The sequence below is a fragment of the Cavia porcellus genome, unplaced genomic scaffold, assembly GCF_034190915.1.
Source record: "Cavia porcellus strain 051 isolate PalLab524CR breed Dunkin Hartley unplaced genomic scaffold, mCavPor4.1 scaffold_21, whole genome shotgun sequence".
Classification (NCBI taxonomy): domain Eukaryota; kingdom Metazoa; phylum Chordata; class Mammalia; order Rodentia; family Caviidae; genus Cavia; species Cavia porcellus.
The window spans coordinates 66390000-66409721 of record NW_026947504.1 but is presented as its reverse complement, the minus strand read 5'-3'; the positions used below and the strand labels follow the sequence as shown (position 1 = coordinate 66409721).

General features: G+C 48.6%; 1 long non-coding RNA gene across 1 annotated transcript; it reads right to left on the bottom strand.

The window, feature by feature from the left end:
* Positions 1–338: 338 nt before the first annotated feature.
* Positions 339–1010, bottom strand: LOC134472059 (uncharacterized). The gene is made up of 2 exons (XR_010041884.1): positions 922–1010; positions 339–619 (listed from the first exon to the last, which is right to left on the bottom strand). It is a non-coding gene; the product is annotated as an uncharacterized LOC134472059 (long non-coding RNA).
* Between the last annotated feature and the right edge of the window lie 18712 nt (positions 1011–19722).

Sequence of the window (19722 nt, the reverse complement as noted above, 5' to 3'; positions counted from 1 at the left end):
TTATTACTTATCACACTGCGGACTAGCTTACAAAACTCTCTTATCTTTGCTTTGGGAATGTGCCCCTTCCCGCCAGCTTCCCTGTCCCTTTGTCTCCTCCAGGATCCCTCCCCCTCCCCACACTTAAAGAGATAACAGCTCTTCCCTTGCAGTCTTTAAGAGTTTTTCTCAGTGCCTCCTTTTCTCCGGCTAACCCCCAACTGCACTGCCAGAGTCTCTTTGTTTCCCAGTGCGCGCTTCCTCTCCCCGCCTCACCGCGCTGCCAGCTTCCTTTTGTTTCCATGCACGCCAACGCATCCCCCGCCGCCGAGATTAAAATGAGACCAGACGATAAGAGAGTCACATAAAACTGCTTTAGATTTTAAACAGCTTTTTTTTCTTTTCGCTCTCACATCGTGCTCCAATTCTGTGGGCCCCACAGTTTCAGCTCCACATCCAACCCATTCCATGCCACGCTGACTCATTCGTGCCGGTGCTGGCCCATTCCGCCGCTGAGAGATACACGCGAGACTGTCCACACCACGGGTTCAGCTTTTGGTGCAGCGTCCTGGGCCATGCATCCCTCGCAAACGCGCCGGCTCCTACAGGTTGCTGCTCACCAGCTGCCGGTCTTGCACCTCTGGGAGCAGAGCCCACTTGGCCTCAGGCTATGCATCTCCCAGCCCCCCACCGCCGCAGCTCCTGCCCCCTGCCCCTGCAGCCCTTTGCGCTGGGCACACGCCGCCACCGGCGTCCCTCCACAGCACCGGGCATGCGTTGCTGCAGCTGCTCCTCCCCCCCCAGGGCGCTGGGCACATGCTGCTGCCGCTGCCCCTCCACACTACCGGCGCCCTCAGTGGAGCCGGCCTTGACCCCCTCCTCTTGCCACCACTGCAGGCCTCCAAGCCCCACCCCCCCCATGCATGGTTGCAGCTGAAATACATTATTTCCCTGCTCCATCTTAGCGCCGTCATAGCAGCTTCTAGGTGGGATCTCTGCCCACCCCTGCGCGCTATGTCCCAGCATTCGCCCTGCCCACTCTGCATGTTCCATGTCAGCCCGCCCCTGCACGCTGTGTGGTGGTGCTCACCCCGCCCCAAGCACAACTCTGCTCTCTCCCTACAGGCGCTATCTATCTCAGAGTTTCAAGCTGCCTTAAACACTGTGCATCTCATGGCTCCGCTCAAACATTTTTTTTACAATTCAGTTCCACTCAAGAGAGGCTATTTTTTCTTACAATTTTTCTACCATTTATTTAATATTACTGGCCACCAGAGAGTGGATGGGCCATCCTAACTTCTAGCCCTCACAGGTCACTGCCAGATTCATCACTGACAAAAGTTGCTGCCTGAGATTGACAGGTGCCAACCGCCTTTGTGGGTGTCTGTCTCAATGTCCAAACTCTCAAGGTAAGACATTCTCTATATTCGTGGACATAAGAGGCCACATATACAGAGTTCTTACTGAGTTTTTAGGCTAATAAATCCTCAATGTTTCATGGAGTATTAAAGGTCAACCTATGCCAGTTACAAACAGGGCCTATTTTATACAGGTCCCAGTCCTAAATCTTGAAATGCTTTTATTCCCTTTTAAACTGCCATCCTGATTTCACATCACTCAGGCCCTAGATCTAACCATCCTTTTGATACTCATCTCTGCCTTATGACTCACAGGTCATATATATCAGAGATAAGCCTTACCTACCTACCTTTTAACTTTTATGCTATATGGGGGAATAAGCACCTCTCATAACTTCACTCCTCCTAATTCCACATTTAATTTTTCAGAATTCTGCCTTGCCATAAAAATGTTCCTACCTCAACGTCATCCTGATAGAATTACATGTCTAAATCAAAGATACCTTTCCCTCTACCTCACTTGGGTCCATAAATATGACAGTGCCATGTCTCCTCATAACATCTTGTCTCTTTGTTTTTTCAGTCTAACATACGTGCATTCACCAGTAAAGTTGTCCTGGCTAAAACTCCTGGCACCAGCTTCTACCTAGACATCAACCATCATCCCGTCAACTCCCCTAGACCCCAGTACAGCACCCTCAGCCAGCAGGAAGTAGTTAAAGAGAGAAATCTTTGCCCCTTTTCATAATAATCATAAGACGGGATATGAAAGGGTTGCTGGCCCAGGCCGGATACTTTAGCCGGTAAAGCCAAGGAGCTCCTATCTCCCCCCACCCTTAGGAATTACCTCTGGCACCAAACTAAGACCAATGGACTACCTGTGCATCCCTAATGCCCCCTTGGGTTCCACCCCAGGCCGAGGCTACTTATGTGCCTCACTCCACGTGTTCCACGGAGAGATCGCCGGCCCCAGAGTGGAGATGCCATGCCCCAGGGTGTCGGGGGTGTCTCTCCCCGCATTCCCAAATAAGATTACTTATATTTTATACTTAGCTTTTCAGCCGCCACCAGTCCTCCTCCTCTTCCTCCCCTCCACAGTTCTATCAATTATGTACTACAAATAGGTACTGAAAAAACAAACATTAAAAAAGTAGAATCATCTCCCACAAATAAATAAATAAAGCAAAACTTACTTGCTGGAAAGCAGTCCTAACTGCCACTCTCTTGAGTCCCCAGGAGGAGCAGAGTCTGGGCAGCTGGTGCAGCAGGCTGGGAAGGAAGAGGCTTTCAGCATGGACTTTGCCTACTGGGAACTCGCTGCTGCTCTCCTGCAGAGACCCAGAGTGTCCCCTGAGGCATCTTTACCTGAGAAAGTGTTCCCTTCCAGTGAGGACACTGTCCACAGGTTCTTAGGTGCCTGCATGGCCATCCCATTTCCCCTCACACCTTCCACACTGTCAGGCATCCAGGAAAAAACTTGCCATTTTACTCATTAAATGGTTCCACAGATATTAACTGCATGACTCCTGGATGATGAGGGCTTGGGAGCATGGCACTTACCATCCGGTAGCTCTTTGAGTATTTTCACTCATGCTCTGTTTCCCTGATGCTCTTCATTGCCTTTAATCCTGGGAAATGTCCTTCTTCCTCCACATAATGGATAACTACCCAACAGAGCTTTCCTAATTATTATTAAAATTAATTTTGCTGTGAAAGACAAACCCAATCTCTTAGTTTTCAAAATTTTTCTGAACCTAAATGATCAGTTATCCCAATATTCACTTATACTTGAGTGTTTAAGATTGAAGTATAACCCAATAAGGAGCCCAGAGATTTACTGTGAACAGCCAGATGTGGTACCAGGGTAGCTCCCCTTCAGATCAAGCTCCAGAGACTTCCACATCTCTAAAGCCACAGCTGGGCCTTTCCAGGAACTCCCCACCTGGGATAACCAGTATTCTGACTGTACCCCTGGAGTCCTGCTCTTATTGAGTGCAGTTTGTTCACTGGCCACTTTGTGGTGTGGCTAGCAAGTCTTGTAGCATAAATTCAACTCAGGGTTACCCAGATCCTGGGCGTCCTCTGAGACTTCCCATGGTAAATGCTTAGTGCCTCGTCTTGTCCTGAGCAATGTGTGCTGTCGTTGAAATCCCACTACAAAATATGAGAAAGAGAAGTGTTGACAGTGCTGATTATCACAGAGGCTGTAATTGGACCCTAGAGCCTTTCTAGCTGGCCACTGTGCTCCACTGCTCAAGAAACTTGCAGTATCTTCTCTACAAACACAAGAGTGCTTTCCTGCATTCACGTGGATTTTTACTTTAAAATTTCTATTGTGGTGAAATTTTTAGATCTATAAGCAATTACATAGATAATACCTTGCATTTCCTGTGTTCACTTAATGTTTGCTTAGTTTCTCCCAGTGACAATGTCCTTCCAGAATCATAGAACTTCAGACATAACTTTAAAGAACGACTCCCTATTCCTAAATAATCAGAAATGATTAGTGTTCAAAAGTACCTTGTCTTCCTTCATTTTCTCCCAATAAACACTGACCACGATAATTATGCTAATCATGCTAATCACATCACATGTCAACCTTTCATCATGGTCAAGTACACTACTAGTATTACACATCATGATTTAATTTCATTCAGGGCCTAAGTTTAATTAGAGCTAAGGAAAGAACTTAGGGCCAAAGCTGACAAAAACGGGGTCACGGACCTATACCGGGTCATCACCGACCTCAGGGTTGCGTTTGGGTAGGAGTCCCAACATCTGTGTCCACTAGTGGTCACTGGGGGAGACAAAAAGGGAAATGCAGTCCCTGAGGAGGAGTGAGGGAGGGTCCCGGCAAAGGCTATGACTTAAGAGACAGGACCCTGGGTGAGGGTTGGCTCAGCTGGGAGAAAGAACCCGGAGAGAGGAGGCCGGACTGGTGTTGGGGTAACGGCAGTGGCGGGGATTCCCCAGAAGAAAAACAAGGAAGAGCGAAGGAGAGTGGGGCTCGGCCTGCGGAGCTGGGACCCGGGATAAAACCCCAGGAGCAAGGGCCCGTCCACTCCAGTCTAACAGGGCACCAGCTGTCTGGTGTCTCCTGTGATGAGGGAGAAAAAAGAGGAAGATAACCGGAGGAAGGAAAAGAGGCCTGCTTCAGGGCGCAGGAAGGCTGCTGAAGAGATGCAGGCACCCTCCAGAAGCTTCTGGAAAAAGGGGCGGTGCTAAAGGAGCAAGTGGAATGACATTTTGACAAATAATAGAAGACTGCGCATGAGCGAAAACCAGTAGTTCTTACTAGTGCATTTGTGAAAAGAACACAAGGGGGCGCTGTCCAGCACCCAGGGAGCTGGTACATAAGGAAAATCCTACCAATTATGCTATGCTCTTTCTACCCAGAAGCAAACTTTACACTCATTAATGCCCCTGAGTTGAGGAGTTCTGATTACAAGTGGGGAAATCAAGACTATCAATGCAAGCTTGGCAGGGGCACGCTTTTGCACACATGCCTGCTGTGGACTCCTGGCCAGCTCTCATCCAGGAAGCTCTTCCTCCGGCTAAACACGAACAGGGATGGAGCTCAGCACATCAGACACTGAGAGATACACTGCCTTCACTTCCCTCCCTAGAGGTTTAATGTCTTGGTGTGAAAGGAACAGGAGACCTGTCTTCACAGGTCTCCAAAGAGAACCCTTCGGTGGCCCTTATGCACTGACCAGCCTCTGTGACCTGTTCTGTGACCCAGAAGAGCAAGGTGGGAGGGGGAGAGCAGCAGGCCAGCAGCCCCAGCAAGGGACCCTGAGGCTTCCTCATTAAGGCTGCTGCCTGCGCTCTACACCAAAACACACTCAGCTCTTGATTTTGCAGCTATTTTTCTTCTGCCTGTGAAAATTATTCCTGCTAATTCTAATCTAGGCTCACATGGGAAACAGATACAACACCGACAAAAATGTAACTCAGATGTAAGCACCATTGCTTTGTGGTGTCCTACCTTCCCTGTGTGCATGTGTGGGCATATCTTTCCCCAAACGTGATGGTAAAGAATTAGAGTCAGTTCTGCCACTGTACCATTCAGCTCTTGAAACAGTAATGCTGAATAACAACCCCCAACTCATCACTAATCACTCTGGCTCCTGTGCCTATGTTTGTGGGTGAGCTGGGGTTGTATGATGGATCTAGGCTGGGCTATACTCCAGGCTGCTGACTGGGTCTAGATCTGATTCAAAGGTCTCTCATCCTCAGGGTACCAGAGGGACAAGTGGGATCATGTTCTCCTGGTGGTGGCAGAGCACAGAGGGGATGTGCTGCCACCTAACACATTTTGAGCCCCTGCCTGCATCTTGTAAGTCAGCATCAAAAGCTCTTCACCTGGCCAAGCCCAGAGCAAGCCATCAAAAGTATACTCTGCTTCCCCAGGGGGAAATTCAGGAGGCAAAAAGTGTAAATACAGGCAGAGTAAAGAACTTGGAGTAGCAGTATCCTTTAGCATAACTGTTAAAATTATTTAAATACTGCTTTTAATCTCTACAGAACTTTTCTTCTGAGATACGTATTATAGAGAGTAAGTTCCCTGTTCACTCATATTTATATGAAAAATTATACTTTTACCTATGACAAAACACAGACACTGTTGTCATACCTACAAACTTCTTTTTGTTCTATTTTTTGAGACAAGGTCTTGCCATGTAATTCAGGCTGAACGTGAACTCACCATGTAGTCCAGGCTGGCCTCGAACTCGCAGAGACCCTTGTGCCTCAGCTTCCCGAGTGCTGGGACTGTAGGCAAGCACCACTACTTCCTGCTATACCTTAAGTGTTTCTCAAGAAAGCTCTGTTACTATTTTGAAAGGAAAAAAAATCCCATTACATCTCCCTCTCCTTCCTTTTCATAGGGGACAAACACACCAGCATGAATCTCACCTCTCTCTCAAACACACACACACTACTTCACTGCTTCTGGCCACTTGGATTCCTCAGCATGTCAGTGTCGGTGCTTCAAAGTGTCCCAAACAGGGCTTGTCCTTCCCCATTTCCCACCCTCAGCAACATGGTGAGTGTATGAACAAAACATCTTTAAATGTATTACAGCAAAAGACACATTCCCATTAATGCTGCTCCTCTCTGAGCACACTCATCGATTGCTTTTGCCACTTTCTAAAACAGTTCTGAGAGTCTTCTTACATCAATGTCTTTTTTTAGCTCCTCATTGTCCTTAACTGATTCAAGGCATTTACAGCAATTTCTGCCAAGTGAAAACATGATTGTGTTTCCTCGTCCACCTTATGCACCAGCTCTAGCACCTTGTGACTGGGTGTCTTCCGGAAAATAAAATTGACCATGAACAGTAAAGGTTTTGAATAAACTCATGATATCTAGGCAACCACAAAAGCTCAGCTAGACAGTACCTTTTGAAAATTTAAATATTCCCCTTATACGTAAAGCTGGCATGGTGCCTGTTATCAATACTGTAGTTTCTTCATGTAACAGTACAAACCCCTGTGTAGAGAATATTATTTGCTTGCTTGTTTATGCCTGTCTCCTCACTGAAATGTAAACTCCATGTGTCTACCTTGTTGCTTCTTTTTCTGCTGAGCGCCCAGGTCCTGGGCTGCAGTATGCCTGGCACGTGGAAGGAACTTGATACTTGTCTGAAAGTGAGTGAAGCCTCACAGGATCACGGGCACAAGGCCCTGGCTTCCAGGTTCTTTGTCCTCTGTGTGTCCACTCAAGTGTCAGCCAGCTGTCAGCCAGTGGTCCCGCCTCGCTCTGGTGAACTCATTCTTTGAATTCTGTAACTTCCACCCTCCTTCCTCCTACGGATCTTGAGCCTAGATGTGAGATGCCTTTTCCTTCACAATCCTTTAAACACCAAGAATTCCATCAGAGCTTCTGTCCAACCAGGTAAGCTACAGCGGCATGTGTCCAGGGGACACGACTTTCAGATGCTGGACTGGGGGTATGTGTGGACCCACCGCTGTGTGTGCAGGTGTGTGTGCACTTGTGTGTGTATTTCTTTTTATTTACAAAGTAGGCACAGTAAACCTCTAGAACAGTACTGATCAGGCTGAGTCCACATTAGCCAGGGAGGTGTGCCCAGTGGGGTGATGTCAGGTTGCTGGACTTTCCTACTCAAAATTTCTCCAGCATTAGGAAGGAACAGCCCTGAGATCCCAGAGACTGAGGCTCTCCCCCTTCCACAGGCATTGCTGACTTGAAGCAGCAGCTGCAGGTGCCTCACCTGCCCATTCTGCTCCCAGAACTCAACTAAAACACCCTGAAAGAATATCATCTCTACTGCCTCTGCCCACAGACAGAGCAATGGCTCAAATGGTGTTCATTCATTCATTCAACAACCTTGGCAGGTGTGGGGTACTGTGGCCACCAGCCCAGGCCTTTCCTGAGGCTTTCTATATGGAACAAAGGAGGTGACACAGGCAGTGCTCCCAGAGTAGTCACACAGACGACCACCCAGATGCCACAAGGTGGTGACAGGTATTCCAAGGTGTGGGCTCTGAGTACAAATAAGCTGGCTGAATGCAGAAGTGATGGGCCAAGTTTCCATGATTCTTTCCAGAGGATTTCTCAGAGTCTCCAATAGGTTGAGTCCATCTATGTGTGGATGGACATTCCTAACTCAGATACTGCATGATACAGGTGTTTGGGGAGCCAATTTGGGAATTGACTCGGTATCTTGTGGAAACAGATGCGTGGGCCTGGGGCTTAGCTCTCTGCAGCTACCCTCCTGTCCATGTTTGGGTCAGACTCACACTGTGCATGCAGGTGAGACACCAAGGTGGCCCAGAACTTCCTCTTGTAGTTTCTGCTTCCTTTTCAAAAACAGGATAATGAAGTACTTTATCTGATTGTACTTTGGGGGAAGCACATCCGCTAACACATGGACAATCATGGAGCTGATGAATTCGTTCTTTACAAGTGCTCAACCCATGTGTTTCTCCCCTTTCTTCCTTCTCCTCTTTCTCCTTTTCATCCTTTCATCTATCATATATGCTGTTCTGTACTTTGTAACTTTCTTCCTTGCATTCATCATTCCTCTCTTTGTCCTTATGGTTTTATGGCCCTTGGGCACATTTTCACAACCAGTTTCCTTCTTTGTGACACTGGCACAATGGCAAAATCCACCATGTGGAGTAGCTGTGAGGACTCCATGTGATGGTAAGTCCGTATGAGGGGCTCACTTCAGGCCAGGGATACAATGAAGACCTACTTCATGGTAGCTATGATAATTTCCCTTCCCTTTTCGCAAAGTCTCTGCAACTCTTTTATTTCCTTTTCATTTGGGATGGGTCCAGACTTCCAGGAATCCCTGTCCTGGGATTCATAGGGAAAAGACTTGTGTCTCTGGCCTAACCTAGATTCTCTTCAGTGCTAGAGAAACCAGGGAAGGGAAAGAGTCACATTTTGCAGAATAGGAAACTGAGATGTGGAAAGGTCATGGACTGAGCTGGTGGCAAGGCTTCAGCTGACACCCTGCTCCTGCCCTCTCAGCTCCTGGCTCCTGCTCAGTGAGCTACATCGAGTGTCATGCTGTTGTGGGGGAGCTGAGATGTACCAGATTGTGCTGGGCCTTGAGCATAGCACTGTGTGTTTCCCTAGATGGTGGCACAGGGATAGCACAACCAGGTGACTGTGGACTATTTCCACAGAGGAGGCCTCCATTGTTTTTTCCCATCAAGGTTGCCCCTGCCAGTCTCCCCAAGGATGAGAACCAGCTGTCAGAGGGGACAGTAAAGTCATGTGGATGACGTGCACCATCAGGAGCTGGGTTAGCAGGTATTTCCAGGCCTGCAGTGAACTGAAGAAGGGTCAACATGTCCATCCAGGGAGCACTGTAGCCCTCCTCCTCTGGGTAAGCTGCCTGCTGCTACCATCATTCAGGGTCCTTGGTCCCATCATGTTGCAGCCTTGGTTGCCTCTCCAACAGCCTTGTTGGGACACAAATATGGGGCCATCTTTCCTTCCTCCTTCTACTCATGACTGAGAAGTGGCTGCACTTTCTGTGTCCACCAACATACTTGTCAGCCTGCCTGCAGTGATATGGTCTCCCCAGGTTCCATAAAGAATCCTTTTAAATCACAGCTCACAAGATGCAGAGGGCTCAAGAACTTAGGTCTGCACAGGGCAGAAGTGAGAGCCAGACCACAGAGCTACCCTCTCTCCCTGTGGTTACCTGGGCCTGAAGTAACAACGAATAACAAGGGCATGAACAAGAGCAAGAGAATGGAGAGATGCTCACATCCTACTTAAAGCCAAGGGTAGGGAAGATGCCCTAGAAGAATACTCCTGCATTCAATCTCTGTAAATACAAGGCTGCACCATCCTGGGTGGCTGCTCAGGTCACTTCCCCACTTAGAGATGTGTATCCTTTTCTATCTCCCTATTTATCCACACAATGAGTCTCATCCATTATGACATTCGTGGGTACCACATACCCATGCACCCACTCACACCATTCATCCACCATTCTTTTTTTTTTTTTTTTTTTTTTTTTTTTTTTTTTTTTTTGTCTTTTTCGTTTTTACCGGTACCAGGGATCGAACTCACAACTGCCTGCTTGCAAGGCAGGTGCTTATGCCACTGAGCTAAATCCCCAGCCCCCCATCCACCATTCTTTACCTGTGTAACATTTATCCACCCAGCCATCACTCACCTACTCACTCATGGATCCACCCATCCCTTCACCCATTGACCGGTCCATCTATCCACCCAGCCTCCCTATTATTCCTCCCTGCATCCACAAGGTCTTTAAATTAGATTTCTTATTCTAGACCCCACAAGAAAATCGTCCTTGAAATGGGGTCTTCACACCCCAACTCTGTGTTCCAAACATGCCAAATACCAGCTGCTTCTTCAAATGTTTCTCACCTCTGAGTTGTTGTTTGTGACCTTCCCTCTCCTGAACCTCCCCTCCCTGGTTTTGGAAGGCAAGCTGTGGGGCCTCTTCTCATTCTTCCAGACTTCGTTTCAACATCTCTGTTGTCAGCATGTCATACTTTTTCTTTGCATCTCAATAATCCCACTTCCTCTGCACTCAGTCCTGTGAGGTGATGTTGCTACTGAAACTCATAATTCTGCAGTTTATATTTAAATTCAAGAAATTCCTAAGTGCCACATATACATTGGAGACAATGTCTCACTATGTACTTCACCCTGGCCTTGAATATACTATGTAACCCAAACTGGCCTTGCATTCACCGAGATCCTCCTGTCTCAGTCTCCCTGGGTTCTGGGATTATAGGCGGAGCTACCATGTCCAGTTAAATGCTATACTGTTAAAATAAATGTTTTAGGCAGCACATGTGCAAAAAAAGTGGGAGAAGTCCCCAAGGTCCTCACCTTCCTCATGTCATCTTGTTCTGCTGAGTTTAGCCACGTTGTCAGACCCCATGAAACAGAGTGCTGTGGTGAGGGCCTGGAGTTCCCAGTTGGACTGTATGCCGGGCTCTGAGGAGCTAGCTCCCCAACGCCCAGGCTTCGGAGTGGCTAGGGGTGGAGGATGGCTCCTGCCTTCGTCCAGTGCGCCCCTGTCCACAAAACACCCCCAGAAACCAGAGATTGCTCCATTCTCAGAATGTCCCACTGCAAAACACTCTTTGGGGACTGAATAGCACCACTCCTCCACCAAACCAGTGATCCAGATCCAGTCCCAAGTTTCCTCCAACCCCATCTGGAAGGACAGGAAGAGTCTGCGCAGGCCCTGGAGAGGCCCCTCAGCCCGCAGCCCCAGGTGAGACCTGGGTTTTTTGTTTGTTTGTTTTTGTTTTTGGCCCGGTCCCTCTTTTCTCTGTCTCCCATGTGGCAAAACGGAAGGACAGCAACAGTGGGCTCTGATTCCTAGCTGTGTAGCAGGAGCCGTAGGCTTCCCTGTGGAGGATACAATCTGCGACCACCAGGGGGCGCAACGGCACCTTTGCGGAGCGCAGGAGGCGGAGTCTAGGGAAGGAAGGAAGGCAGCCCTGTGCAGGGGAGGCTGGTGAGTGGAGGACCCTGCTCTGGAAACCATCTCTCCCTTCCACCTCCCCCTCCGTGTTCCTCAAAAATAAACCAATGGGAAGGTGGGGGTTCGCTTGTTGGGATGCGGGGTGGCCAGGGAGAAGGGTAGTAGAAAGGCAGGGCCCTCAAAGAATGCGGCATGTTCGGGGAGGAGTCCTGAACACGGTTCCCTGGGGAAGCCTCAGACCGGAGGTGGCCCAGGGTGAGGTCTGCACTGTGCATGTGCGAGCAGTGGAGCTCTTCGTATAAACCTGTGGGTGGAAGGCTGTGGGCTCTCCGCGTGTACTCCTGAGTCTTGTGTGGGCACGAGCTTGTTGTGCTTGGGTGCATGCGCCAGAATTGTGTATGAGTGATCAGTAGGGATGCCGTGCACATTCTGTGGTTGTTTGGCGTCAGTATGGGTGTCAGTGCATCTGTGAGCTTACACACACCTGTGTGAATGCCAGGCATACACTAGTACACCTGGGCACATGGCTCTGTCTCTCCAGACTATCAAAGTGTCAATTATTAGGGTGACCTGGCCTATGATGGCCTCCCTGCTGGGGCCTCTGACCCCTAACACTAAAGTGGCCTTTGTGCTTGGGCAGCTCACAGAATGCCTTGGCCCTGAATCAGAGGTTGAAGACACAGACAGGTCACAGCCAGAGTAAGGCCACCTCCCAGAGACCTGTGCATCAAGGGATCAGCCCCCAGAGCTGAAGGCATTGGGAGGTGGATTCCATAGGTTTAGGATGGGTGTCTCAGTTTCCCTTTTCTATGGTGGTCACATGTGAGTTCTCCAGCCTTTCCAGAAACCTTCGTAGCTCCAAATAATAATGAGAGTGACCATCATTTAATTCATTGGTTCATTTTTGAGGTATTTACTGAACGCCTGCTGTAGGCCAGGACTGGGTGGAATGCTAGAATAGGAAAATAACAGGCAGAGGCCTTGACTTTCTCAGCTTACAGCCATGTGAAAAAGATACACACAAATCAAAGAGCCAGAAAAATAAACACCAAGTGACAAACTGTATTAGATTCTGTAGGAAATACAGGAAACAATGAGTACATAAAATAAGGTACGTGGTATAATCTGAGAGGCTTCCAGGCCCAGAAAACTGCACGTGCAAAGGGTCCTGAGGTAGCAAGACACACAACATGGCCAAGAAGAGGTAAAAGAAGCTTAGTGTGGCTGACGTGTAGCCATTTTCCCAGATGCAAGAAGCAGTCCAAGCCACAGAGTCATCCCACCTGGCACGGAGATTCCCAGGGTACCAGTGCTTAGCAGGTGCCAGGTCAGTTCCTTCTATAGATCAGAAAACCAAAGGCCAGAGAAGGGAAGGGGTTTCTCCAGAGCTCCATAGTGCACCGGGGTCAGAGCCTGGAAATGAGCTGAGCACAGCTATAATTATTTATGATAATCCTGTGATTGCTATACCATCATTATAATTATCATACACAATAGTACAATGTCCTTAATCCATTTTAATTCCGAGTGTGCCCTCATAGCAGGCTTCTCTCCCCACTTGTCACAACTTACTCTAGGGTCCTTGAGAGTTCAATTTGGTAAACAGCAGAGAGTGACCTGTGGAAAGGAATACCCATGCTGGCCCTCACTACATGCCACCTGGCTGTGTCTGATAGTGGGAACTCTCTCGAGGTTCCAGCTGTCTCAGGCAGATTCTTAACCTTCCTGCCACCTGGGATCCAGTATCAGTGGAGACTGTCTTCCCAGGCCTGGCCTCTATAAGCAGCTATTGGTGTTGCCGCATCCAGATGAGGCAAACAGTTTTGGTTTTTTCCTTCTGTCTTGCAGCAAGTCCATGGAGTCAGCCAAGTTCCTCCTCCATTAAGTTAGTAGGAGCATTAGTAAGTTTCCCTCTGAGAAATGGTCCAGAGCCAAGTTTTCTGGAAGTTCCATGACCTTGAAGCTTCATTGGCCCCTCTAGGGAGGTCAGATTCCACTTGGGGATGTGCCTTCCCCTGGGTCCCTGTCTTCAGTGAAATCTGGTAGGTGCATGATCAGCCATGTCTGCCTTGGGAATGTATCCCGCAATGTGCAGTTTTGCCTGGAGCTGACCTTGGGCTTGGAAAGAGGACAGAATGTGTTTTAAAGTGAAGGATATCATTCGCCCGCACCAGGGAAACTGATGTCTCCAGAATGCCCCTTTAGGTGGCCTCCTCATGGGCTAATAAGCAATGAATTCATTTAGGAATTCTCCAGACAAGCACCTACCTCTGAGCCTCAATTCTAGTGGCACATCAGCGTCCCCTGCAGGACTCTGGGCCCTGCTCTGAGAGTGCGCATTTGTGACAAGGTCCCCAGAGTTGACCCATTCCAGGTGATTCTGGCCTCTCCAGAGTTGCTGTTCATAACACAAGTGATTCAAGATGAAGGCCTCCTCAGGCCTCAAGTAATTCATTTATCAGTGTTGATGGGGTTGATGACAGTAATGCTGACAGGTGGCACCAAGCCTCCCTGTCCCTGACACTTTTCCCTGCTCTCCCTTCTTGCCCTCCTATCCATACAGAAGCATCCAGGAGCCTCTCAAATGTACATGGAATCCTACTGCATGTGCTGCTACCAAGTTTCCAGAGGGATCCCACATGCCTTAAATCAATATCCTTTGAGGCCAGTGTTATGTTCCCTGTTCCTGAGACCTCAACCCCCAACTTGCCCTTTCTCTGCAGTCAGCCACACCAGCCTACTTCCTGTTACAACCATCAGTTGGGGTCTTTGTACCTGCAATTTTCTCTGCCAGGAGCCCCATTCTCCCACTCCCACAGCCAGCTGCTTCCTCCCCTTCCAGGCCTTCTCTGACCAATGTATCTAAAGTTGCTTGCATTGTTTCAGTTACTTTTCTGCCCAGCTTTTATCTATCTCTGAGACTATCTTATTTAAGTCTCCCTGAAGAGGTAAGCCCCATGAAGGCGGAGACCACCTGAGATGTCTCTCCCCTTGGTGGATGTGATGGTACTAATAGGTGCCTAGGATTGGTTGGGTAAATGAATGAAAATATGATTCCCTCTCTGTTCTGGGACTTATTTGCCCCAGAAACCATTGCTCTCTGTTCTCCCTGCTTGATAGATGCAAATGAGAAAACACATCAGAAGGACCTGTAGCAATGCTTACAGTGCTCTCATCATGATTCTTAACAGGGCCCAAGAAGCTTGAATGATGACTGATGATATTTCTCCCCAACAGTTCCCAGCCCCTGCACTGGTCCAATTGCACCCTCATTTTTTCCCTGCCTGCCTCCCTCCCAAGGCTGCGATGACCAGGGCTGTGTCATTGGAGGTAAAGTCAGGTGCACCAGAGTTTCTGGGAATCCAGGCCCAGCTAAGCTAACTCCACATTCCGCTTTGGCCCAGCTAACAATAAAAGATCTTAGTTTAATCACGTCAGTTTCCCCGTTTGTCTTTGGTGCTATCTGAGGTTCCTGTTTATCTCTCCTGTGGCATTGTGGTGATGGATGATCCTGCAGCCCCCGACCCTGGCTTAACACAGCTCACAGTGGGTGCCCAGGTTTTTATTCTTTACAGTCTGCCTTGGAATGGGCTGGGGTGTGTTTGCTTTAAGGAGCCCCTGAGGAAGTGAACTGCACACTCTCCCAATTCCTATGTTGAAGCCCTAACCACCGAGGTGACTGTATTTGCACAGAGCCTATATGTAGGTAATCAAGGTTGAAAGAGCTCATAAAGGATACGAATGCGATCTGATAGGACTAGTGTCCTTTTGAGAATGGGAAGAGACTTGGAATCTTCCCTCTTCACCCAGAGCATAGAGGAAAGCACAGGAGGGCATAGCCAAGAGGCAGCACTCTCAAGCCAGGTAGACAATCCCGCTGCTGGAAAGCATGTTCTGGCATCTTGCCCAGAGACTTCTAGATTCCAAAACTGCAAAAGTAAATTTTTCCATTTGAGGAACCCAATGTATGCTATGTTTTCCAAAAGTCTCAGGTATGAATAGGAAGTTCTTGCTGGCCCCAGCTTCTGAGATGAGGAAAGATGGGATTTGCAAAGATGTCCTCATATGGAAGCATCTTCTTGAACAAAGGCAAAACTGGCTCGAGAGCAAAGGATGTGTCTCTTCTGGTTCAGGTGGGCACTTGCTGTGCAGAGGCAGCATTTAGCAGAGGTCACGGAGGATTTGACAGTAGCCTGGGCTCTATCAACTCTGTGGGGCTGTGGACAGCTTGCCCAACTCTTTGTGCACCTGGAGATCAGTCTGCTGTTTCTAAGTCACAAAGAAGCTGATGAGGATGACATGAGAGACTCTACAGTCACTCAACCATCATGTTAAGTGACTTCTGTTCACACAGCCAGCAACAGGCCAGGCTAGAGTAAGAGTGACAAAGAAGTCAGGTTAGGGCCCAGCCATCATGAAGTGCACAGGTTCACCAACCGAGACAGGAGAAGACTTTGTTCTGTTAGAAAATCAAAGGCAAAGGAGAGGTCCCAGAGGGTCTTGGCGCCCTCCAAAGCAAGGCTGTCTAAGCACTAGAGGGCAAGTTGGTTAGGGAGGTGACTCCAAGTATACCCTGTGAGGAGGGGAGAAGTGTGACCAGGAGAGAGTCTGGGAGGAGACAGGGAGCAGGGTTACAGGTGTGGGCAACCAGGCTGCGTGCTGCAGGGTGTTCTGGAAACAGTATAAAATGCAACAGGACTTTGCTCTGAAGACCAGAGGAAACAAAGGTCAGAGATCAGTCCACCAGGGCAATCCCAAGGCTGCCTGGGGCCTCTTCCCAGGTGCTAACTGCCTGTACTTCCAGCCACCTGCAGTGAAGATGAGCACCCTGCTGTGACCGGGAAGATCTTGCACAGGGTCTCCAACTGGAGTGGCATAGAGATGTTGGCTATCGAAAGAGATTGGCATAACAGGTCCCAGGAGGAGTGGATGGGATGGATGTGACCTCCCAGATGAGGTGACACTTGACACTAAAACAAGATGCAGGGGCCAGTCATGGAAAAGCTGGGAAAAGGAGACATGCTGGGTGGGGGGCCTCAGTCAAAGCTGCTGTGTGCATCAAGCAGTTCAGAGAGGTCTCCTGGGCTGAGCCCTGGCTCAGGCTCTGCATGAGGTTTCCCTTGCCAGCAGGTCCTCTCATTCCACCCTTCCCCACTCCTTTACTGGACCCTTTGTTTGGCTGGCCCAGAGAGAAGGCTGAAACTATGGCTGCCCAGTCACAGGAGGTCAGGACCATTCATTGGGAGGGGCAGAAAGGAGGTGCCCTCTGGGGAGGGTATGGAGTAGTAGGGCAGGTTGAGGGGTTCTGTGACCAGCACTGCCCTTCTTCTCTAGTGCTGTAGGAGAGGGTGGTGAGCCTTGCCTAGTCCCCCAGCTTCAGGACTTGCACATTGCACTGAACAAAAACTTCTATTGAGCCACAGGAAATGCAAAAGTCATGGGAAACTGACTCAGTGCAGACCAGTCTTTGGGAATTTGTAGTCCACTGTAGGAGGTAAGTGGCACTCTACACTGTAATGTAAATACAATTGTGGTGAAAGGGGAGAAGGATAGGGAGCCGCAAACACATAGCACACCATTTGGGAGCAAGTCTGGAGCAAAGCGGAAGCCACCAACCTGGAATTCTGCCCCTGACCCAGGTTTGCCCCCAGCTCCCCCTAAACACAATCCCTATTTTCCCTGCATGGCCAGCAGACTCTGGCTTGGGACTCTCACTGCCCCAGGTACTCTTGTGCCTCTCGTGCATTCTTCAGGTCCTGCTGAGTGGTTTTCCTCTTTGACAGCCTTCTAAACTGAAAAGCAGAGGAAACCAAACCACAGCTGCTACCACCCTAAGTTTTCCTCAGCTCCTTATTCTGGAATCAGGGAAACCTTACACAGCCAAATGCAGCCTAGAGGCTAGTTCTGGTGAGAGCAGTAGGGTGCTGCCTGGTGCCAGGAGGTGTGCAGGTGACTCTCAAGGCTTCTTCATTTTTGCCCACCACTCACACCTGCTGAGCACAGAATATATGCAGCTGTAGCATCTGTGGATGCCCAAGGGGATTTATGCAGAAATTAGGGTTGCTGGGAGTCCCCTGTCCTGGTTTTCAGGCCTGGATGGAGAAGGGGTGAATGCTGCTGCTCCATGATGCAAATCCCTGAACCAGAAGCTTGGTGGTGGGAAGGAAAATGATTCCTGGCAAATGTGCCTTGCTGCCCATGGTTCCTCCTGAAGGTGCCTTGCATTGAGCATTCTTCACCACCATGGCAGGAACTTTGCATCCCAGAGGAAGGGAAAGGATCCACTTGGCATTGTCCCTGAACAGACTGGCAGGAGGCCTGCTGTAGGCCAATAGGGAACCTGCAGCTACCTCTCTTGCATGTAAAATCACCATAATTAACCCAATTCCCCAAATGCACCAAGAGCTTTGGACTGAGGAGCTGCAGAACAATGGGCATTGATGGATCAGAGGAATGTGAGTCAGGGAAATGGTAATATACAGGGGGAGAATGGAGAAGGAGGGGTGGGGACAGTGGCTGATGGGAACTGGGCTCTGGATGGGTGTGATGAGTAGAAAATGCAGGGAATTAGTGATTAGCCAAGACCCCTCTTTCCTTCCTTGGTGAGATTATTTTCTTCATTTGTTCATAGCAACAAAACCTGTCAAAACTCTAGATGTTTTCTCCTCACCGAACCTCATACTCTATGGCCACATGTCTGGAATCTTGTTTTATGTCCTGTGAGAGCTCAAAAGTAAAACAGTTAAAGATGCTGGTGCCTCCTCTGTCCTTTGCAAGCTTTGTGGAGCCCCAGACCAGAGGCTGGGCCTGGTCTTACAGGTGTGGACACCGGAGTAGTCCTGCTGAGCCTCGGTGCCCCCACACCAGGTCCCAGGCCACTTTTCCCCTGCACCCTTCACACACTCTTCCTGCACAGTAGCAACATTGAAATTGGCTAAGGCTGGGTCCCTCTGGTCCTAAATTCTTCAAATGATGGATTTCTGAAATTAGCTTTTTCAAAATCCCACAGTTCTCCTGCTAATGATTTTCATGGTTTGGAACCAAGTTTACAAGAACAGAGCTGAGCATAATAAAGCAGGTATCTTGTCAATTACGTCACAAGCCCAGAATCCCAACACAGAGCATGACACACACCAAGGAGACATGGGCCCTGAGAAGAGGCCTGGAATTTGGTCAGCTCCCCTGTCACCCTGCCTCCCCATTGGTGGAGGCAGAAGTGAGTGCATAGCTCCTGCCTCAGCTGTGAGGGGCAGTGCTTCCCTTTAAAATACTTCTTTTCTCTTTCGGGAAATGATAACTGAACAAAGACATTCCTCCTGAGCTGTATACATTACTACTTTTATTTTCATAAGATTTTTCTTTTGAGACAGGGACCCTAAATGGCCCAGCCCAGGCTTGCACCTGGGATACGCCTCAGTCAGCCTATGACAGTACTGAGGTTACAGTACTTTGTGTACAGCAGGGCACCCTGCTGAAGCTTTTCCTTTTTGCCAAAACCCAGTCCTGGAGCACGGACTGATGTGACCAGTGGCAGTGAGACTTGCTGGAGAATATTTGGGGTAAGGAAGTACAGGCTGGTAGCACTGCATGGGTGACCCCTCCTACACTTTCCTCATCCAAGCCAAGGTAGACCTCAAATCGTGGAGCTCTGCCTGAGACTTAGCCACCAAAACAGGCTCTGCCATAGCCATGAAGGACATGTCACTGAAACAAGGACAACACTCACTACTGCTGAGAATTATTTCAGCGCTATGGTGTTGGAGGTTACGTCACTCATGGTGCATCTATGGGCTTCTCCAGCAAGCCTAGTAAACCAAGGCCCAGAATTTCTCTTCCAAGAAGTTCTTTATTGCTTTGCCATATCTTTGGCAGATTCTGTCACTTTTTTCTTGATGTGTAATATTCCTTTATTATTCTTACATGAAACAATGTTTAGTTCAGTGGAAATAATTTTAATCAAAGAATTATGCATTTTCTCCATACTTACGCTGCTTTTAATTGGGGAATGACACTTCAATCCAATTTGCTATAAATAAAATATTACAAAATATTTACATAAAAATATTACAAATAAACACTAAAAGCAAGATAAAACAGACTGGGTTGTTTTTGAGAAATCTGTATTTCATGCCCACAGCACACAAGAAGACAGCCCAAACAAATAAGTAAGATATGCCTGGTCACAAATTGCCCTTAAATTGGAGCAAGGGAAGAACTGGGATAAAACAGTGGTGGGAAGAGAGTGGATGTCCCCAGTACTGCTCCGGTACCCAGTCTTCTGCCTGAAATACCCTGTATCACTATTAGGAAATTCCAAACAAGGCTAAGTTCTGGGATATTCCTTGAAGTAAGACTGAAAACACCCTAACAGTGGAAGCAGATCTTTCCCTTAAGTTTTAATGAGTGCCATGAATTGCGGCTGTGGACAGA